Source organism: Myxine glutinosa, chromosome 1, assembly GCF_964187855.1.
Source record: "Myxine glutinosa chromosome 1, kmMyxGlut1.1, whole genome shotgun sequence".
NCBI classification, from domain to species: Eukaryota; Metazoa; Chordata; class Myxini; order Myxiniformes; family Myxinidae; genus Myxine; species Myxine glutinosa.
The window spans coordinates 122,634,763-122,658,613 of NC_136261.1; the positions used below are offsets into that span (position 1 = coordinate 122,634,763).

Sequence of the window (23,851 nt, forward strand, 5' to 3'; positions counted from 1 at the left end):
TAGTGAGACAATATGCAAACGCTGTTCAATTTTCAAGTCAATCGGTTGAAAATTGACAGTTTTTTCAGATGAAAAGTGATGATTTTGGAAGTTTGACCTTGAGTTAACCTTTGACCTTTTGACCACAAAATAGTATGTTTCCCAATTTAGTGACTCGATGTGCAAATGCTGTTTAATTTTCAAGTCAATAGGATTTAAAATGGCGATTTTAGAAATTTGACCTCCAGATGACCTTTCACCTTTGACTTAAAAATCAATAGGCTTCTCAATTGGGAGGACGTATGCAACTCGGCGAAGTTTCGTGACGATCGGTTTGGAATTGTGACCTGTAAGCCACAAACAGACCAACAAACAAGCTGTCATGCTCCGCATGATACTTGCAAAATCCGCCTCCCCCCCCCCCCCCTCCAGGAAAAAAGTTTCCATTGATACAGCAAATTGTCCATTTCATCAGATTAAAATTGACAATCTTGATCAAAGCTCAGGTCAACAGGAAGAAAAGTGACAATTTTTCAGATGAAAAATGATGATTTTGTAAGGTTGACCTTGAGTTGACCTTTGACCTTTTGACCTCAAAAATATTTTGTTTCCCTATTTAGTGACTCAATGTGCAAATGCTGCTCAATCTTCAAGTCACTCGGATGAAAATTGAGGATTTAAAAACTTGGCCTATGTTGACCTCAAAAATAGTTGGTGGTTGAATTTAGTGACCATATATGTAAATCCTCTTAGAATTTCAAGTCACTCAAATGAAAATTGGTGATTTTAGAAATTTGGCCTATGTTGACATTTTGGCCTATGTTGACGTAAAATATAATTTGTGGTTGAATTCAGTGACCAGATATGCTAGTCATCTTCAAATTTCAAGTCAATTGGATGAAAATTGAGGATTTTAGAAATTTGGCCTATGTTGACCTTTGGGCCTATGTTGACCTTTTGGCTTATGTTGACCTTTTGGCCTATGTTGACCTCAAAAATACTTGGTGATTGAATTCAGTGACCAAATATGCAAGTCCTCTTCAAATTTCAAGTCAATCAGATGAAAATTGAGGATTTTAGAAATTTGGCTGATGTTGACCTTTTGGCCTATGTTGACCTCAAATATACTTGGTGGTTCAATTTAGTGACCAGATAGGCAAGTCCTCTTCAAATTTCAAGTCAATCGGATGAAAATTGAGGATTTTAGAAATTTGGCAAAGTTGGTGACCTTTGGCCTCTGTTGACCTTTTGACCTTTTGACCCCAAAAACAATAGGCTTCTCAATTGGGACGACCTATACGACTTGGTGACGTTTTGTGATCGGTTTCGAATTGTGACCGTAGGCCGGTGACAATAAAACAGACAAACAAACACACAAACAGACAAAAAGCAAACAGACAGACAGAACCACAAACGCAACCGACCAATATACTTGAAAAATCTTCGATTTTGCAAGTAACAAGAAGACGTCATGCGGAGCACGATACTTGCAAGATCCACCCCCACCCCCCCCCCCCCCCCCCCCAAGAAAAAAAATTCCATTGATACAGCAAATTGTCCATTTCATCAAGATTAAAATTGACAATCTTGATCAAAGACTGCGCATGCGCAAGTCAACTTGTCGTCAACTGCGCATGCGCAAGATTGGAGGTCTCGTCTCTTCAAAGCTGTCCATGCGCGCTCGCATTTGAAGTTAAGTAACTTTTCACAATTGTGTTTTTGTCGAAACTGTATCTTTCTCTCGGTGTATGTACCTATTGGGGTGTCTTTAATAGTATTCTTGGTGTTGGTTTTTCATACCTGTGTACAGAATCGTCGGTCTTTCGTATCGCGTATTCTGAGGCCTAAGTGTAGTACTAGGCTATCGCATCCGACCTTGGCTTGAGGCTTTGTTTTTGTCTCAGCGGTTCTCCGATCGCGCTGCAATTACTTTCCGGTCCCTGTTTTTCACGGTCTTTTCACCCCATACTTCCTTGTTTTAAAATCTCAAAAAAAAAAAAAAAAAACCGAAAAAACATTTCCTTCCGTTCTTATTCGTTTATTCGTTCTTATTTGTTCGTTCGTTCTTCGACCACGTTGTTTGTGATCACGTTGTTTAAAAATGTCTCATCTGTCCCCTGAAGACCTGTATTCTGTCATATTCTATAACACCTTTTCTTCTTCGTCTATAAAAGGATGCTTTCGACTTGCTCACCAAATCTATTCATTCCAAAAAAAAATTCCATCTCTTATAAGTGCATCCTTCATTCATTCCCTAAACCCTCCAGCACTCCATCCTCCCTCCAGCGTCCTCAAACATATTTTTGACTCGAATGTCTCAAGAAACTCATTTTGCAATAAATGTTAGTTTCCCATTAATCGTACACTTTTCAAAATCCCATCACCACAAAATCCCATTTCCCATCACCCCTCCCCTCTAAATCTACCCCCTTGCCCCTCCCCTCCAAATCATCCCCATCACCCATCTCTTTCAAATCTTCCCCCTTGCCCCTCCCCTCCAAATCTTCCCAATCACCCATGCCTTTCAAATCTCCCCCCACACCCCTCCCCTCCGAGACTCTCCCTCGCTCCTCCCCTCCTAGACTCCCCTCTCACCCCTCCTCCTCAAAGCGCCCTCCCCGCTTCTTCCCCCTTCCAACTTTCACCTTCATCTCCCTCAACCTTCTGCCTCGCTCTTCCCCCTCGTCAAATAACACCTAACTCCGCCTCTCCCAATCACCATCAAACCTTTTGTCCGCCCCATTCTTCCCTTTCTCCAAGCTATTCTGTAATCTCCGACACACCTTCAACAGCTCTCCCTACCTCTTCCTCCTCTTCCACATCTTACCCTACCGCTCCCCCCCCCCCCCCCCTGTTCTGTATCCAATGCTCCCCCTTCCTCTTCCTTAACAGTATGGACCTCAAACATCCGGGGCCTTCGCTCAAACTTGTCTGATCTCTCCATACAGGTTGCTTCTGACAAACCAGACGTTATCTGCTTAACAGAAACTTTCCTCCTTCATGATGTCTCTGATTCCTTGGTATCTCTCCCAGGTTACTCCCTCCTCCGGTATGATAGACCTGAGCCTCGTCCTGGAGGTGGGGTTGCTATCTTTATAAAAAACTCTCTTCCTCACTCGCCCTGCACTGCCCTCTCTCCACCTCACCCCCAGGAATACCTTTGGCTACGGCTTCCCCTTCGCTCCCACCTTTTGTTCATATGTGTGTTGTACCGCCCACCAAACAGTGATGACTCCATCTACATCTCGCTGTCTGATAATATGGACCAACTTCTATCTACCCATCCCAACTCTCTCTTCCTCATATGTGGTGATTTCAACTGTCACCATGCCAGTTGGCAGGGTGTGGGTACCTCTCTCACAAGCCATGGCTCTTCAGCAAAGGACTTCTGTGACTCACTGGGACTGACACAATCTGTCAATTTCCCGACCCGGATTTCAGTCAACGGAGCATCTTCTCTTCTGGACTTGGTTATGACTAACTTCCCTGAAAATGTCTGCTTTTTTTTTTTTTTTTTTTTTTTTTGTATACAAGATCGAGGCTCGTGAAAGAGCTAACATTAATCACACAGAAAGACAAACCGACACATAAAACATATAACATGGGGAGCGGTAGACAAGATGGGGTGAGAGGGGGAGGAACACAAACACAACATCTGAGAGCAGGGACATCGAGAGATCTGTGGGAGGGAGAGGGCTTTGTGGGGGGGGGAGGCATGGGAAGGGGGGGGGGGGTGGGAGAGGTATAAAACATATGGACACTGCCGGGACTTCCAGGAAAGAAGTTGGAATTTCAAACAAGGTGGATCTGGGGTGAATTAGTGGGGGTAGAAAAGATCAAGGTTTTGGATGGGGAAAGATAAGAGATGGTGGTGAACAGCTGTTTTAAAGACCTGGAGGGAGGAGTGGGATTGAAGGGAGTGTGGGAGTTTGTTCCAAAGGCGGGAGAAAAGAGGAATGAAAGAGTGAAGGTGAGCAGAGAGCCGAGATTTCGGCAGTTTAACCATCAGGGGTTGCTGGCAGATCTTGTGCGACCTGTAGGAATATTTGGGGGACAAAGCACAGAGAGAGCTGGGGGAGCAAGGCCGGAGAGGAGTCGGTAGAAGACAGAAAGACCACCTACCTGTCTGCGCTGAGTGAGTGAAAGGCCCTCGGAGATAGCTTCATCACGGGAGATTCCAATGATTCTGAAAGCTTTGGTTTCAACAGCGTGAAGCCGAGCTAGGTGTGAGGCAGGAGCACCGGCCCATAGGGGAGAAAAAGTTGGGATGTTTGGATGTTGGTTGTTGCTGTTGTTGTTGCTGTTGGATGTTGCTGCTCTTCTGCTCCAATCGGCTCTTCTGATCATGTGCTTGTTAAAGTGGACATCTCTCTGACCATTCCCAGAGAGCCTCCTCAGCGTCGACGAGTCTGGCGTTTCACTCAGGCCAACTGGCACGGTCTTCAAGCAGCCATCAATCATCTGGACTGGTCTCCCATCTCTACTGCCTCTGACATAAATTCTTCCTGGGAATTCTTCCAAAGCAAACTGCTCTCTCTCATGCACAGATTTATCCCATCTCGTCTTCTGTTGTCATACCCTTCCTCCCATCCATGGTACACGGAATCTTGTGGTGAGGCTATTGCCCAGAAACAACTTGCTTTCGTCTCCTGGAAAGCAAATCCAACGGAAGGAAATCTCATTTCCTTTCACAAAGCCCGAAACAAGTCTGTCCACCCTCAGGAGAGCCAGGAAACAATATCTCTCTGTTCTCAGGACCGAACTCTCTTATCTGTCTCCCTCTTCCAAATCCTGGTGGCGTCTGGTCAAATCTGTTTCTGGTGTTTGTGCCCCCTCCATCCCCTCCCTCACCTCAAATGGCCACACGGCTGACTCCGCACGTGAAAAAGCTGAATGCCTCAACTCTGTGTTTGCCTCTAAATCTTGTGTCCCAAACCCATCCCTCTCTGTACACACCGTACCCAGTCGTACCCAGCTGCTCCTGGACTCTGTGTCCTTTCCTCCTGACAAGGTGGAAAAGTTTCTGTCAACCCTCGACTCGGATTCTGCAACTGGACCTGACGGCATCAGCCCACGGGTCCTAAAATCCTGTTCTTCCGCTCTTTCACTCCCTCTCTCTGTTCTCTTCACACTCTCTTTTGCTCAAGGTCATCTTCGATCTGCTTGGAAATCTGCCAACATCACCGCTTTGCACAAAAAAGGTGCAAAAACAGATCCCAGCAACTACAGACCAATCAGCCTTCTCCCAATTATCAGCAAAGTCATGGAATCCATCATTGCTTCAGATATGAAATCTTTCCTCTTCTCCAATGGCTTGATCTCTGATCATCAATTTGGTTTCAGACCTGGACACTCTACTCTGGACATGCTGCTTCTGCTTTCTCAACAATGGATGGAGGTCCTCAATGCCAAACAGGAAATTAGAGCAGTCTCCCTTGACATATCACGTGCCTTCGATACGGTCTGGCACCCCGCTCTGCTCACCAAACTCTCCTCTTTTGGTATCCATGGAAATCTCCACGCATGGCTGGCGGACTTCCTCTCTAGTCGGTCAACGTGTGGCCCTGAATGGGTTTCTCTCATCTCCTCTTCCTGTTCAGGCTGGAGTTCCACAAGGCAGTGTTCTGGGCCCTGTGCTTTTTCTGGTCTTCATCAATGATCTCTCTGACTCTCTTGAAAGTCCTCTCTATCTCTTTGCTGATGACTCTACTCTCTGTCGCTCCATCCTTCATCCCTCAGATCGGCAGTCTGCAGCCTCCTCACTCTCTGCAGACCTGGACAAAATCACAGACTGGGCAAACAAGTGGAACATGTCTTTCAATCCTGACAAATCTCACACTCTTACGATGTCTCTCCGAAAAGACCGACTGGACAACCCTCCCATCCACTTTCTGAATAATCCTCTCCAAGAAGTTCTGTCACTCAAGCTTTTGGGTCTCGCTATCTGCCATGATCTTTCCTGGGAAAACCACATTTCAAATCTGGCCTCCAAAGCCAGTCGCCGACTGGGCATCCTCCGTCGTGCGAAGTCCTTCCTTGGCACACCTGAGCTCCTCACCACATACAAGGCTTTCATCCGCAGCTCAATGGAATACTGCTCTCCCCTCTGGGCTGGTGCTCCTGCCTCACACCTAGCTCGTCTTCACGCTGTTGAAACCAAAGCATTCAGAATCATTGGAATCTCCCGCGATGAAGCTAACTCCAAGGGCCTCTCACTCACTCACCGCAGGCAGGTTGGTGGTCTTTCCGTCTTCTACAGACTCCTCTCTGGCCTTGCACCCCCCCCCCCCCCCCCAGCTCTCTCTGGGCTCTGTCCCGCAAATATTCCTACAGGTCGCACAAGATCTGCCTGCAACCCTCTTATGGTCAAACTGCCAAAATCAAGACTCTCTGCTCACCTTCACTCCTTCATTCCTCTTTTCTCCCGCCTCTGGAACAAACTCCCTCACTCTCTTCAATCCCACTCCACCCTCCAGGTCTTTAAAACAGCTGTTCACCACCATCTCTTATCTTCCCCCATCCAAAACCTTGATCTTTTCTACCCCCGCTAATTTCACCCCAATTCCACTTTTTTGAAATACCAACTTCTGTCCTGGAAGTCCTTGGTGTCCTTGTGTTTTATACTTCTTCCTCCCCCCCCCCCCCCATTCCCACGCCTCCTCCCCCCAAGCCCTCTCCCTTCCACACATCTCCCTGCTCTCAAATGTTGTGTTTGTGTGCTTCCCCTTCTCTCCCCATCTTGTTTTCCGCTCCCTCTTATATATTTTGTTTGTCTGGTTGATTTGTTTGTGAAGTAAATGTTAGCTCTTTCACGAGCCTCGATTCAGTATACAAAAAAAAAAGGGAAAAAAAAGCTCAGGTCAACAGGAAGAAAAGTGACAATTTTTCAGATGAAAAATGATGATTTTGTAAGGTTGACCTTGAGTTGACCTTTGACCTTTTGACCTCAAAAACATTTTGTTTCCCTATTTAGTGACTCAATGTGCAAATGCTGCTCAATCTTCAAGTCACTCAGATGAAAATTGGTGATTTTAGAAATTTGGCCTATGTTGACCTTTTGGCCTATGTTGACCTAAAATATAATTTGTGGTTGAATTCAGTGACCAGATATGCAAGTCATCTTCAAATTTCAAGTCAATTGGATGAAAATTGAGGATTTTAGAAATTTGGCCTATGTTGACCTTTTGGCCTATGTTGACCTCAAATATACTTGGTGGTTCAATTTAGTGACCAGATAGGCAAGTCCTCTTCAAATTCAAAGTCAATCGGATGAAAATAGAGGATTTTAGAAATTTGGCAAAGTTGGTGACCTTTTGCTTCTGTTGACCTTTTGAACTTTTGAACCCAAAAACAATAGGCTTCTCAATTGGGACGACCTATACGACTTGGTGACGTTTCGTGATGATCGGTTTCGAATTGTGACCGTAGGCCGGTGACAATAAAACAGACAAACAAACAGACAAACAGACAAAAAGCAAACAGACAGACAGATCCACAAACGCAACCGACCAATATACTTGAAAAATCTTCGATTTTGCAAGTAACAAGAAGACGTCATGCGGAGCACGATACTTGCAAAATCCGCGCCCCTCCCCCCCAAGGAAAAAATTCCATTGATACAGCAAATTGTCTATTTCATCAAGATTAAAATTGACAATCTTGTTCAAAGCTCAGGTCAATAGGAAGAAAAGTGACGATTTTTCAGCTGAAAAATGTTGATTTTGGAAGGTTGACCCTGAATTGACCTTTGACCTTTTAACCTTAAAAATAGTTAGTTTCCCTATTTAGTGACTCAATGTGCAAATGCTGTTCAATTTTCAAGTCAATTGGATGAAAATTGGGGATTTTAAAAACTTGGCCTATGTTGACCTCAAAAATAGTTGGTGGTTGAATTCAGTGACCATATATGTAAATCCTCTTCGAATTTCAAGTGAATCAAATGAAAATTGGTGATTTTAGAAATTCGGCCTATGTTGACCTTTTGGCCTATGTTTACCTAAAATATAATTTGTGGTTGAATTCAGTGACCAGATATGCCAATGTTCTTCAAATTATCAGTCAATCAGATGAAAATCGAGGATTTTAGAAATTCGGCCGATGTTGACCTCAAAAATACTTGGTGGTTGAATTCAGTGACGAGATATGCAAGTCCTATTCAAATTTCAAGTCAATTGGATGAAAATTGAGGATTTTAGAAATGTGGCCTATGTTGACCTGTTGGCCTATGTTGACCTCAAATATACTTGGTGGTTGAATTCAGTGACAAGATATACAAGTCCTCTTCAAATTTCAAGTCAATCGGATGAAAATTGAGGATTTTAGAAATTCGGCCTATGTTGACCTTTTGGCCTATGTTGACCTCAAAAATACTTGGTGGTTGAATTCAGTCACCCGATATGCAAGTCCTCTTCAAATTTCAAGTCAATCGGATGAAAATTGAGGATTTTAGAAATTTGGCCTATGTTGACCTTTTGGCCTATGTTGACCTCAAATGTACTTGGTGGTTGAATTCAGTGACCAGACATGCAAGTCCTCTTCAAATTTCAAGTCAATCGGATGAAAATTTAGGATTTTAGAAATCTGGCCTATGTTGACCTTTTGGCCTATGTTGACCTCAAAAATACTTGGTGGTTGAATTCAATGACCAAATATGCAAGTCATCTTGAAATTTCAAGTCAATCGGATGAAAATTGAGGATTTTCGAAATTCAGCCTATGTTGACCTTTTGGCCTATGCTGACCTCAAAAATACTTGGTGGTTGAATTCAATCACCAGATATACAAGTCCTCTTCAAATTTGAAGTCAATCGGATGAAAATTGAGGATTTTAGAAATTCAGCAAAGTTGGTGACCTCTGGCCTATGTAGACCTTTTGACCCCAAAAATAATAGGCTTCTTACTTTTGACCAACTCTACCGTTTGGTGAAGTTTCGTGAAGATCGGTAGAAAATTGTGACCTGTAGGCCGGTGACAAACAAACAAACAGACAGACAGAACCACAAACGCAACCGAGCAATATACTTGTAAAATCGAAGATTTTGCAAGTAATAGTATATCTTCCGGCGCCCGGCGATGTCGCCTTGCAGCACATGGAGACAGAATTGGGAGGGAGTGGTGTACAGCAAACAAACGGTGCTTATGCAATATATGGGAAATGAGGAATGATCCACCTGCTTCACCAGTTCCGATGATGTGGCCAACAAATGGCAAAACTGGTCACTTTGAAAACACTGATGTGTATACTGATGATTTGCACGATATTAATTGCTGAACCCACTTAATTGCTGCACAATATTAATTGCTGAACCCACTTAATTGCTGCACAATATTAATTGCTGAACCCACTTAATTGCTGCACAATATTAATTGCTCTGATTAAACAAGGCCTGATTGACACTGAATATTCATTTTATGTGGCACCAAAATCTGAAGCTGAATATTCAGATGATTTAACTTAGACAACTTTTGTTTTTGCTCAAAACAGATGAAGTCTGTCTATGTCACTTCCTGATACCCTATCAATTTCTCAATTATCTGTGTGGCTGATCCACCTTTTTTTTTTTTTGTATACAGAGTCGAGGCTCGTGAAAGAGCTAACATTTATCAAACAAACAAATCAAACAAACAAGCAAACAAAGTATATAAAAAGGGGAGCGGTCGACAAGATGGGGAGAGAAGGGGAGGAAGCACACAAACACAACATTTGAGAGCAGGGACATCGGGAGATGTGTGGGAGGGAGAGGGCCTGGGGGGAGGCAGGATAGGTATAAAACGCAAGGACACCAAGGACTTCCAGGAAAGAAGACAAAAGTCACCTCAAAAATGTGGATTTGGGGTGAAATTAGCGGGGGTAGAAAAGATCAAGGTTTTGGATTGGGGAAGATAAGAGATGGTCGTGAACAGCCGTTTTAAAGACCTGGAGGGAGGAGTGGGATTGAAGAGAGTGAGGGAGTTTGTTACAGAGGTGGGAGAAAAGAGGAATGAAAGAGTGAAGGTGAGCAGAGAGTCTTGATTTTGGCAATTTCACCAGAATCACCAGTTTCACCTTTCAACTGCAAGGCGTACTTTGAAAGCCAAGGCCTCCTGCCATCTTTGGTCTACAAGTAAAAATAGTGAGAATGTGTTACATTATCGCAAAAACATTGCAGAAGTGATTTAGAGTCAAAACAATTTTAATGCTTATGATTGCTATTATTGTTGCTTGCCTTTCCATATATCCCACATGCTCGGTTTGCAATTTGCTGTGCTGATTATTCATAAACAGGAAGATGTCAAAACTGCTGATGTCTTGTTGTCTTCACACCAGGATGAGTCCTCTCAAGTCAAGATGGGTCTTAATACAGCACAAATTCTAAAATGGTGGCACAATTCGGCTATAAGTGCGACAACATCAGAGCTTGGAGAAGCCGTGACATGGGTTCCACATATGAGTTTGTGATCATGACTCTATTGTTACAAATCATGAATGGGGATAGACATTCTAAGGGTTGTACTGTAATGGCATTGAACAATTTTATAAGTGCATTAAACTGTCTTCCGTCCATGTCTATTGTGAAGCAATTTTGGCACTGTGCAGACATGATGTGGGATTTTGCCTCCATCTTACTTACCCGCTAGACATAGTCTGTTTGCCAAGTACATGTGGTCTGTTTGCTTAGTTGAAGAGGGGAAATAGCATGTGAGGCATGGTGAATGTCACCTTCTCAGCACACCAGACGCTTCCTGGAACCATGCTGCTGCAAGGAGGAACAAGAAAAAGAGCAATCAGACATTGCAAACCCTCGCCAGGATGTATTTTCAATGGTTTCTAAGGCTTTTGTGTTAAAACAAATATGGCGGCCGAACCACGTGATCGATGACGTCATCTTTTTCTTTTTTTTCTTCACTAGTTTATGCCGACATGGCGCTCCATAAATTTCATTTTGATAGGATGAAGTTTTGTACTTGTCGAATTATGACGTCATAATGGAGGCACCTATGACATCATCATTAACATATTTTATTCCCCATGGAGAGTTCTTTACAATGAGCCATGTCTCAATGTTTCCTATTCAGCGCTTTCGGAGATATAGAGGTGCAAAGTTTTTCGGTTTTTCCAAGATGGCGGCCGAACCGCGTGACCGATGACGTCATCATTATTTTTTTTCCTTCACCAGGTTATGCTGGCATGTCGCTCAAGAAATTTCATCTTGATAGGATGAAGTTTTGTACTTGTCGAATTATGACGTCATAATTGAGGCACCTATGACATCATCATTAACATATTTTATTCCCCTTGGAGAGTAATTTACAATGAGCCATGTCTCAATTTTTTCTATTCAGTGCTTTCGGAGATATAAGGTGCAAAGTTTTTCGATTTTTCCAAGATGGTGGCTGAACTACGTGACCTATGATGTCATAATTAACATTAAAAATTATACAGGTGGAATTGCACCGATGGTGAAAATTTCATGTCAATCGGACCAACGGTTGCAGAGAAAATCATATTTATTCTGGGCGGACAAACAGACAAACAAATGAAAAATCGGTCAGAAACCGAGGACTTGCCCGAATGTACTTTTTATCGGCAATGTTGGACAAATATGGTGGCCGAACTACGTGACTGATGACATCATCATTATTCGTTTTCTAAACTAATTTATTCCTTGATGATGCTCAAGAAATTTCATCTTGATCAGATGAAGTTTTGTACTTGTCGAATTATGACATCATAATGGAGGAACCTATGACATCATCATTAACATATTTTATTCCCCATGGAGAGTTCTTTACAATGAGCCATGTCTCAATTTTTTCGACTCAGCACTTTCCGAGATATAGAGGTGCAGATTTTTTCGGTTTTTCCAAGATGGCGGCCGAACCACGTGACCGATGACGTCATCATTATTTTTTTCTCCACCAGTTTATGCCGTCATGTCGCTCAAGAAATTGCATATTGATTGGATTAAGTTTAGTACTTGATGAATTATCGAATTATGACGTCATAATGGAGGCCTTGGGCCAAGAGAGTTAAAAATTGGGCACAGTCTATTCCAGGGCAAGACAAATATGTGTGTAAAGTTTGGCGATTCTATGTGCAATGGTATAGACATAGTACTGCGCACAATCAGACAGACAAACAGACAAACAGATGAAAAATCAGTCAGAGACTGAGGACTTGCTGGAATGTACTTTTTTTGTTTTTGACTTGCCAACCACTCCCCGCCATCACGGTCGTCTTTCCAACACACAATCCCACAAGATATGTGGAAAGGACGACCCAAAACCAAATATCTTTTTAAGATTTGCTTTTGTTGAGGCTTTTGTGTTAACACAAATATGGCGGCCGAACCATGTGACCGATGACGTCACCATTATTTGTTTTCTAAACGAATTTATTCCTCGATTATGGTCAAGAAATTTCATCTTGATCGGATGAAGTTTTGTACTTATTGAATTATGACGTCATAATGGAGGCACCTATGACATCATCATTAACATATTTTATTCCCCATGGAGAGTTTTTTACAATGAGCCATGTCTCAATTTTTTCTATTCAGCACTTTCGGAGATATAGAGGTGCAAATTTTTTCGGTTTTTCCAAGATAGCGGCCACACCACGTGACCGATGACGTCATCATTTTTTTTTTTTCTCCACCAGTTTATGCCGACATGGCGCTGAAGAAATTGCATCTTGATTGGATGAAGTTTTGTACTTGTCGAATTATCAAATTATGACGTCATAATGGACGCCTTGAGCCGAGAGTGTTAAAAATTGGGCACAGTCTATTCCAGGGCAAGACAAATATGTGTGTAAAGTTTGGCGATTCTATGTGCAACGGTGTAGACGTAGTGCTGCCCACAGACAGACAGACAGACAAAGAGACAAACCAACCGATCAACATACTTGCCGGAATCTTTTCTGGGAAGTAACAAACAAACGGACTCAAATGCAATATCCTCTTTTCTGGCGAGGGTAACAAAGGACTTTCGGCTTCAGCCAAGGGCATGAGTGTGATGTGGGATGTGAAGTGGGGAGTTCTTTCTGGGACTGGAACTAGGGATTACCCAGTGAAAGACCCAACGAAAACAAGGTCAGCTGTGCCTGTCCCCCACATTCAACCTGCTGGAAGAAGAGCTCATGTGGCCTTTCCGCTTCAATGAGTCGAATGTGACCATGCTGAGAGCTGCTGGGCATGCACACTGCACAGGTTTTGTTTTTGTTTTGTTTTTGTATACTGAATCGAGGCTCGTGAAAGAGCTAACATTTATTTCACAAACAAATCAACCAGACAAACAAAATATACAAAAGAGGGAGCCGGAAGCCAAGATGGGGAGAGAAGGGGAAGCACACAACCACAACATTTGAGAGCAGGGAGAAGTGTGGGAGGGAGAGGGCTTGGGGGCAGGAGGCGTGGGAAGGGGAGGGGGGGGGAGAGGTATCAAACACATGGGGACCGAAATTAGCGGGGGTAGAAAAGATCAAGGTTTTGGATGGGGGAGGATAAGAGATGGTGGTGAACAGCTGTTTTAAAGACCTGGAGGGTAGAGTGGGATTGAAGAGAGTGAGGGAGTTTGTTCCAGAGGTGGGAGAAAAGAGGAGTGAAGGTGAGCAGAAAGTCTTGATTTTGGCAGTTTAACCATAAGAGGGTTGCAGGCAGATCTTGTGCGACCTGTAGGAATATTTGGGGGACAGAGCCCAGAGAGGGCTGGGGGGGCAAGGCCAGAGAGGAGTCGGTAGAAGACGGAAAGACCACCAACCTGCCTGCGGTGAGTGAGTGAAAGGCCCTTGGAGTTAGCTTCATCGCGGGAGATTCCAATGATTCTGAAAGCTTTGGTTTCAACAGCGTGAAGACGGGCTAGGTGTGAGGCAGGAGCACCAGACCAGAGGGGAGAGCAGTATTCCATAGAGCTGCGGATGAAAGCCTTGTATGTGGTGAGGAGCTCAGGTGTGTCAAGGAAGGACTTCACACGACGGAGGATGCCCAGTCAGCGACTGGGTTTGGAGGCCAGATTTGAAATGTGGTTTTCCCAGGAAAGATCATGGCAAATAGTGAGACCCAAAAGTTTGAGTGACAGAACTTCTTGGAGAGGATTATTCAGAAAGTAGATGGGAGGGTTGTCCAGTCGGTCTTTTCGGAGAGACATCGTAAGAGTGTGAGATTTATCAGGATTGAAAGACATGTTCCATTTGTTTGCCCAGTCTGTGATTTTGTCCAGGTCTGCAGAGATTGAGGAGGCTGCAGACTGCCGATCTGAGGGATGAGGAATGGAGCGACAGAGAGTAGAGTCGTCAGCAAAGAGATAGAGAGGATTTTCAAGAGAGTCAGAGAGATCATTGATGAAGACCAGGAAAAGCACAGGGCCCAGAACACTACCTTGGGGAACTCCAGCCTGAACAGGAAGAGGAGATGAGAGAAACCCATTCAGGGCCACACGTTGACTACGACCAGAGAGGAAGTCCCCCAGACACGGTGCCTTGATGTTTGGTTTGACCAGGCCTCAGTTCAGCAGAAGTATACCAAAATCAGGTGTGCACTCGGGTTTGCTCAATGATACATTATGAATGTCTCACATCCTGATGAAACCAAAATTATCCCAGCTCTCATGAAGTTTACAGCAAGGAAACCAATTGGAAGGAAAGGTTCTCTCCACCGGTGGAGTTTGAGGGGGGGGGGGGGGGGCACATTCATTTTTTTCATTAGTTCACAATTGAGATAAAAACATCCCGTATTTAATCGTGAGCGACAAATCGAAACGGAACCCATGGGCGTGGATTTCTTCCCCCAGACACGGCAGATATCGCGGTATTTGTAGAGAGGGACGTGATTGGCTGCATCCTTTTTCAAATCAGATTAACAACTTGGTGAAATTTGTGATTTTTCACAAATGAATTTTTTTCACAAATGAAGGATTTTCACAAATGAAGGATTTTCACAAATGAAGGATTTTCACAAATGAAGTTTTTTCACAAATGAAGGATTTTCACAAATGAAGTTTTTTCACAAATTAAGTTTTTTCACAAATTAAGTTTTTTTTCAGAAATGAAGTTTTTTTCACAAATGAAGGATTTTTACAAATGAAGGATTTTCACAAATGAAGTTTTTTTTACAAATGAAGGATTTTCACAAATGATGTTTTTTCACAAATGAAGTTTTTTTTACAAATGAAGGATTTTCACAAATGAAGTTTTTTCACAAATGAAGGATTTTCACAAATGAAGTTTTTTCACAAATGAAGTTTTTTCACAAATGAAGTTTTTTTTACAAATGATGGATTTTCACAAATGAAGTTTTTTCACAAATGAAGTTTTTTTTACAAATGAAGGATTTTTACAAATGAAGGATTTTCACAAATGAAGTTTTTTTTACAAATGATGGATTTTCACAAATGAAGTTTTTTCACAAATGAAGTTTTTTTTACAAATGAAGGATTTTCACAAATGAAGGATTTTCACAAATGAAGTTTTTTCACAAATGAAGTTTTTTTCACAAATGAAGGATTTTCACAAATGAAGGATTTTCACAAATGAAGTTTTTTCACAAATTAAGGATTTTCACAAATGAAGTTTTTTCACAAATGAAGGATTTTCACAAATGAAGGATTTTCACAAATGAAGTTTTTTCACAAATGAAGTTTTTTTTACAAATGAAGGATTTTCACAAATGAAGGATTTTCACAAATGAAGTATTTTTTCACAAATGAAGTTTTTTCACAAATGAAGTTTTTTTTACAAATGAAGGATTTTTACAAATGAAGGATTTTCACAAATGAAGTTTTTTTTACAAATGAAGGATTTTCACAAATGAAGTTTTTTTTACAAATGGAGGATTTTCACAAATGAAGTTTTTTCACAAATGAAGTTTTTTTTACAAATGAAGGATTTTCACAAATGAAGGATTTTCACAAATGAAGTTTTTTCACAAATTAAGGATTTTCACAAATGAAGTTTTTTCACAAATGAAGGATTTTCACAAATGAAGTATTTTTTCACAAATGAAGTATTTTTTCACAAATGAAGTTTTTTCACAAATGAAGTTTTTTCACAAATTAAGGATTTTTACAAATGAAGGATTTTCACAAATGAAGGATTTTCACAAATGAAGTTTTTTCACAAATTAAGGATTTTCACAAATGAAGTTTTTTTTCACAAATGAAGTTTTTTCACAAATGAAGTTTTTTCACAAATGAAGCCACTTCGGAACGAAGCTTTTCTGCAATGAGACGGATAAGGAACTGTTTGTGCTGAACCATGGGTGAGGAAAGATTGTCTCACGGACTCTTCTTCACATAGAAGACGATTTAACTGTGAAGCTGATTCCAGAGGACATTGTGGGCGTTTATGCGACCCGAAGGGAAAAACGATTGTACCTACTTTCGTCATTAAGGTAGGAACAGTATTTATATGAAAACGATGTTTGTGTATGTGAATCACCGGGGAGACATGATTCACAAAGTGCTCGATTTCTTTCTTTATTCAAGAATTTGTTGTTATGCTCATAGTAATGTTGGTGGCATCTGGTAAACATGTCAAACTAGAAAGCATCTGAAAATGCAAAGCCCGTCCGCATCCGTTTGTGTTCAGATGTCGTCCTCTTCTTCCTCCGCCAGCTCAAAATAATGAAGTTTAAAAACAAAACAAAATGAAACTTGATGATTTTATGCTTTGACCTTTCATCTTTAGATCTAAAAAATAATCAGTTTCTAGATTTCGATTGGTGAACCAATTGAAGACCATAGAATGAAGGTCTTCGTGTGACCAGGTACGTGTGACCAGGCAAAGTCACATTTTAGTCATTTCGAGAAAAACGTGAAAAATATTTTGAAAAACGTGGGAAAATAAAATAAAATGTGACTTAGCCTGGTTATAATTTTATGGCCTTCAATTCTGTGACCCAATATGCAAATTCTTAAAATTTCAGGTCGATCAGATAAAAATTTACCATTTTATGTGATACTGACCTTTGACCTTTTGACCAGAATTAAACATTTGCCTTCTCCATATTGTCATAATAAAGCTTTGTTGAAAATTTGATGAAAAAACTCAAATGGTAAAAAAAAGTTACGGCCCGGACACACACACACACACACACACACACACACACACACACACACACACACACACACACACACACACACACACCACCTGCTGTGCAGGGCTAAAAATTCTACTAAAACAAGGGTGATTAAATAATGAACATAAACTGTATTTGTGATTTCACGTACAGTACACATGTAACTGCACGAAGAAACTGATTTTGGAAGTCAGACCCATTATTAATATTAATCCCCTGCCCCCCAAAATAGAGGAGTCAAACTCCGCCTATGGCTCTCTCACAAGTTGAACAAATGATGAAATAAACACAACATTGATTGAAGTATGCTAACTACCATCAGAAGCTGGCAATTTGATCAATAACCTTCATCAGAGCAACATCAGATAGGGGGAAGGGTTGGTATAGGGTCGGGGGAGGGAGGGGGGGGGGGAAGGGTTGGTATAGGGTCGGAGTGAGTCAGAGGGGTGTGCATCAGAGTGGGGTTAGGAAGCAAGTGTGGTTGCAATGACTCGTTTTGACACCTCAAGAGAGCGAGGGTCAGGGATCAATGGTTAAAAGCCGAGGGGACTGGGAGAAAAACAATGCAAAACTAGATGACACTCGGTAGAGCACACTCCTCCGCCGGGCTGAACATTTTACCTTTTGTATCACATTGATAGACCAAATCCTAATTCAGATCTTCACCAAAATCGAATCAATTCATCATTGTCACACATCCAACATGTCCACCAAGTTTCATCCAAATCCATCCATAACCTTTTGAGATAACCTGCTCACAGACAGACAGACAGGGGTGAAAACGTTACCTGTGTTCACCTTCGGTGGTGGAGGTAGTTAATTCAAATAAAGAGCAAGAAAATACTGGCTCATTGACCTGAACTACTCACCCTGCTAACACTGTGAGTGATCACAGACATCTGTGGAATGAAGAAAGGGGCTGCCAGAGTCCAGAGTGGGTCTTGCAATGTCTAGATAGACAGCTCGTGTCACCAGTGAGGTGGATTGAAGAGTTGTGCGGGAACGGGTTCTTCCGGGTTCGGTTGCGAGAGGACGCTGGCGTTGCATATTCGCCGCTTCTCCGACTGGATGGATGTACAGGGTCTGCTTCTACCTTTCTGACCTGACATCTCACACCTGTCCTGCCTTTTCACACCCGCACGTGCCGCGTGTTCTCCGGCTGGATAACGGAATCTGCTTTTGATGGTACGGAATACGGAATTCGAAAGGCCCGCTCCCGTTGATTGTGGCCGTGGCCTTGTTTGCCGGTGGCCTTGTGGCCTTGTTTGCCGCTGTGGTCTTGATTAGCGGCTGCAGTCGTTTGCCGCTGCGTTTGCCGCTGCGTTTGCCGCTGCGTTTGCCGCTTTGCCTCCTCGACCTTGGCCTCGTACTCGTCCCTTCGCTCCTGCCTGGCATGGCTCTGAAGTACTCCGCCGCAAGGCTTCTTCTGCTCAATACCCGCTCCACCCCATCATGCATCTCTGCCATCAAATCAAATGGACTCCTCCGACGACCCAGGTACATTCACCGTGGCTCCGGTCGCAAGTTTGTTTATTTGCAATCAGGTCACTCCATCCCCGTCCTCTGGTCGGCTCAGCGCACTCTCACTCTTCGTCCCAGCGCACCTGGTCACAGCAACCCACACGATCGCACCTCTTGCCTACGAACCCTGGCTAAATCACCTGAATTCATCCCTGCTGTTCAAAACAACATCAAGCTCACCCTGTTCAACACCCGGTCCCTCAACAATAAATGCCTCATCCTGAACGAATACATCCTGGATAACAAACTGGACTTTCTCTGTCTCACCGAAACCTGGCAACAACCTCTGGACTACTACACACTCAACCTCACCACACCCAATGGATATTCCTACGTCAATAAACCACGCTCGGAGGGCCGAGGTGGTGGAATTGCCGTTATCCACCGTCAAGACATCAAGACCAACCTCATCTCCATCTCATCTGCTCCATCATTTGAACACCTGGCTTTAAAACTCTCTGGTCACACGCAGTCAGTCATGGCTGTCGTCTACCGCCCTCCCAAACCACACCCATCATTCCTGTCTGACTTCTCCTACTTTCTGACCCAGCTATGTTCCCTCTCCCCCTCAATCCTCCTCCTTGGTGATTTCAATATCCACATGGACTCCACTGACTCCACAATAACCACTGACTTCACTGATTTACTCACCTGCTTTAACCTCACTCAACATGTCGACTTTCCTACCCATATCCGTGGTCACATTTTGGACCTTGTCTGCTCCACTGGATTAAATTTGCACCATCTCTATGGCTCCGACCTCACCCTCTCTGACCACTTAGCCATCACTCTGACCATCAACATCCCCGCCCCAACACCAAGGCATTATCGCACAATCAACTTCCGTAAGCTAAACGCTCTTTCACCTACCTCATTCTCATCCACCCTCTCTGAAAAAATGTCCACTTCTCCCTTCATTGACCTCCACACCCCTTCCGACCTCACTGACTACTACAACCACACTCTCTCCTCCTGCCTTGACCAGCTTGCGCCTGTAAAAACCAAAACAGTTTCTTTCACCCATTCTGCTCCCTGGTTTACCCCTGAACTCCACCTGATGAAAACTCGTGCTCGCCAACTTGAAAGACTCCGCAATAAAACGGGTCTCACAGTTCACTCCCAAGCCTACAAGGACCACATACAACACTACAAAGATGCCCTCTCCCGCGCCCGCTCTGCCTACTACTCTCAAATTATCCACTCTGGCTCCGGAAACCCAAAAGCACTCTTCTCGACAATAAACAAACTCCTCCGCCCCCTGAACACCACCACCCAGTCATTCACAGTAGACAACTGCATCTCCTTCCTCTCTTTCTTCCAACGCAAAATTGACAACATCTACAACAGCTTGACCACCGCCGCACCCGCTCCCCCTCCAACCACCTGCCCCCCCTTGTCCTGCCATCCCCTGTCTCGGTTCTCCCCAATCTCTCCTACTGACCTCTCTGAACTCCTCATAGGAATGAAAACTGCCACCTGCACTCTTGACCCCATCCCCTCCAGCTTTGTCAAAGCCTCCCTCCCTGCTCTCTCTCCACTTATCATTGCAACAATAAACTCCTCCCTGTCTACAGGCATCGTCCCACCTTCCCTCAAAATTGCTGCTGTTACCCCCATTCTAAAAAAACCTGGTCTAAACCCTGACACCCTAAACAACTTCAGACCCATCTCCAACCTACCCTTTCTGTCAAAAGTTTTGGAACGCGCTGTAGCCACTCAACTCAAACATCATCTCTCTGCCAATAACTTGTATGAAACATTCCAATCCGGATTCCGCTCCAACCACAGTACTGAAACTGCTCTCCTCAAAATCACCAACGACCTTCTCCTCTCCTCTGACGCTGGCAACCTCAACATTCTCGTCCTCCTCGACCTCAGCGCTGCCTTTGACACCATCGATCACACTATCCTCCTCACCCGACTTGAATCCACCTTTAACGTCACCGGCACTGCCCTCTCTTGGATTAAATCATACCTCTCTGACAGATGCCAGTTCATCTCCATCAATAACTGCAAATCCCCCACTGCTCCCCTCCCCCAAGGTGTCCCCCAAGGTTCAGTTCTTGGCCCCCTCCTCTTCATCCTTTACCTGTCCCCGCTCGGTCACTTAATCCGCCGTCATGGTCTCCAATTCCACTGCTTCGCCGATGACATCCAGCTTTTCATCTCCACCAAGTCCGTCTCCACCGACACCCACTCTATCCTGACAAACTGCATCACTGAAATAAAATCCTGGCTTCAAATCAACTTCCTCAAGCTTAACTGTGATAAATCTGAAATAATCATCATTGGCCCAAAAACGCTCACAAAATCCACCCATAACTTTGCCCTCAACATCGACGGTATCCCAGTATCCACCTCCCCTCACATCCGGAATCTTGGCGTCATCTTTGACCAAACCCTTTCCTTCGACAAATACACTAAACAGATCACAAAGTCAGCCTTCTTTCACCTGAAAAACATTGCCCGTCTCCGCTCATCCCTCTCCTCCACGGCTGCAGAAACCCTCATCCACGCCTTCATCACCTCCCGTCTGGACTACTGCAATAGCCTCCTCTATGGTTCACCCTAAAAAATCACCAATAAACTCCAATACATTCAGAACTCCGCTGCCCGTCTACTCACTCATTCCCGGACCCGTGACCACATCACCCCCGTCCTTTACAAGCTTCACTGGCTCCCCATCCCCCAGAGAATCCAGTACAAAATCCTCCTCTTGACATACAAAGCCCTCCATAACCTGGCCCCATCCTACCTGGCTGACCTCCTCTCCAGACACACTCCCACCCGCAACCTCCGCTCTGCTGGTACCAACCTCCTGACCCCCTCCATCCGGACCAAATTCAGATCCTGGGGGGACAGGGCCTTCTCCATCGCTGCTCCCACCCTCTGGAACTCACTACCTCACACCATCAGAGACTCCTCCTCACTCACCACATTCAAAACATCACTAAAGACCCACCTGTTCAACGCTGCATTCAACATTCAACCCACAGCATTTAACCCCTGACTATCTCTTCTCCTTCTCCCTCCTTTTGCTTTAAATATTTCCCTATTGATTCTTGTCTTGTCTTTTTGATTCTTGTCTTATATATATGCCGTATATCGCTGCTGTTTGTTTTCTTGATTCTTGTCTTTTTGCAATTGTTGTTTTCATGTATTGTTATGCATTATGTTTTCCACTCTGTCAAAGCGCCTTTGGGCTTCTGGAAAAGCGCTATACAAAATAAATGAATTATTATTATTATTATTATTATAACGGAAACACCACCAGGAGGACAAATGTCACGATAGATAACTAGATGGTATTCATAGAATACTTACCCTGCGCAGCCAACTCTTCTGTTTTTGAAGGTTTTTTTTTCTTTGATCCAATATGGCTGCCAAACCATGTGAGCGATGACATCATAAATTTATAATTTATGTTCTCATATATAATTGTTGAGTAGACCACACTCAAGCAATTTCAAACTGAGCAGACTCAGCATTGTCCCTGTCGAATTATGACGTCATAATTAAGGCACAAATGACGTCACCTTTAACATCACTTATTTCCCATGCTGAGTTCTTTACAATGAGCCACCTTTCAATTTTTTTTCCATTGAGTGGTTTCAGAGATATAGAGGTGCAACGTTTTTCTAAGGTGTCTGTACCACGTGACATATGACGTCATAATTATGAGTAAAAAAAATTTATACAGGAGTAGGGGCTCCTCGGGTAAAACTTTGTGTCGATCAGGCCAACGGTTGCAGAGAAATTGAATTTGAAAAACTAGTGAGGAACCCATGCTATGCATGGGTGGGAGGCCATAAGCAAACAGACAATGCAGAAACGGCGAATGCTAAAGCATAAAACCAATAAATTCCACATTCCTGTAGCACCTTCAGTCGCACGTCAGACATGAACAGCAAGTTTGTGAAGGACTTCCATGAAAAACGTACCCGTTCCAAACAAACAGGTACGTGTGTTTCATTCCCAGTCAATGGCGAATCTGCATATGGCGATCCGCGAATTTCACATTTAGAACGTAAAACCGTCACTGCATTTCGTCATTCACTTGAACTCGATATCTTTTTTTTTCATTCCAAACAGCATAACTCCAAACACAAATACACATCTTACTATAATTCACCAAATGTCCATCTGTCCGTTCAAAGGTACCGCAAAAACGGCTGAACCGATCGCAATGATATTTTGGGTGGGTATACCTGGGACCCCTTGGAGAAAAATAGGCTATATTGTTTTTCCAATTTTTTCCCCAATTTCAAATTTTCCAGTTTTTCCAAACACGATGGAATAATATTTACCGATATGAACAGTGGTGTGGCTTTTATTGAAATTCTACAAATACTGTTTGGATTTTGATGATAATTATGAACCTGCCGCAAATGCGGCGGAAGTGGACAGATTACGCAATGCGCGGGATTGATAATATCCCAATGCAACCATCATTCAATCGTAATGTTAAATCGTTAAACGTTAATCGTGTAAATCGTTTTGTTAAAGTATCAATTGATGATTGGAATTGAGTGAATACAATTACGATTTTGAATTCGTAATTGTATTCATCCAACTGTACGGAACTTCACATCATGATTTAAATATTTGTTTATGTCACGAATGTTGTTAAAAGTTAATTTTTTTATATTAATGTTATTTAATTTGTGATTGGAGTTATGCTGTTTGGAATGAAAAAAGAGATATCGAGTTCAAGTGAATGATGAAATACCATGATGGTTTCTACTTTCTAAATGTGAATTCGCAGATCGCCATATGCAGATTCGCCATCGACTGGGTATGGAACATACGTACCTGTTTGTTTGCGAACGGGCACGTTTTTCATGGAAGTCCTTCACGAACTTGCTGTCCATGTCTGACATGCGACTGAAGGTGCTACAGGAATTTGGAATTTATTGGTTTCATGCTTTGGCATTCGCCGTTTCTGTATTGTCTGTTTGCTAATGGCCTCCCACCCGTGTGTAGCACGGGTACCTCACTCGTTAATATAATAAACTTTTAACAACATTCGTGACATAAACAAATATTTAAATCCTGATGTGAAGTTCCGTACGGGTGGGTGAATACAATTACGAATTCAAAATCGTATTGTATTCACTCAATTCCAATCATCCATTGATACTTTAACAAAACGATTAACACGATTAACGTTTCACGATTTTTTTTTTTTTTTTTTTTGTATACAAGATCGAGGCTCGTGAAAGAGCTAACATTAATCACACAAAAAGACAAACCGACACACAAAACACAAAAAACAAGGGGAGCGGTAGACAAGATGGG

General features: G+C 43.0%; 1 protein-coding gene across 1 annotated transcript in view; it reads left to right on the forward strand.

Moving 5' to 3' along the window:
* Positions 1-10,521, forward strand: part of LOC144891844 (low-density lipoprotein receptor-related protein 5-like) — a 108,041-nt gene extending 97,520 nt beyond the window's left edge. The window contains exon 9 of the mRNA XM_078776662.1: positions 10,285-10,521. The gene's annotated coding sequence lies outside the window, so the exon portion shown is untranslated. The remainder of the gene's footprint in view (positions 1-10,284) is intronic.
* Positions 10,522-23,851: the final 13,330 nt, after the last annotated feature.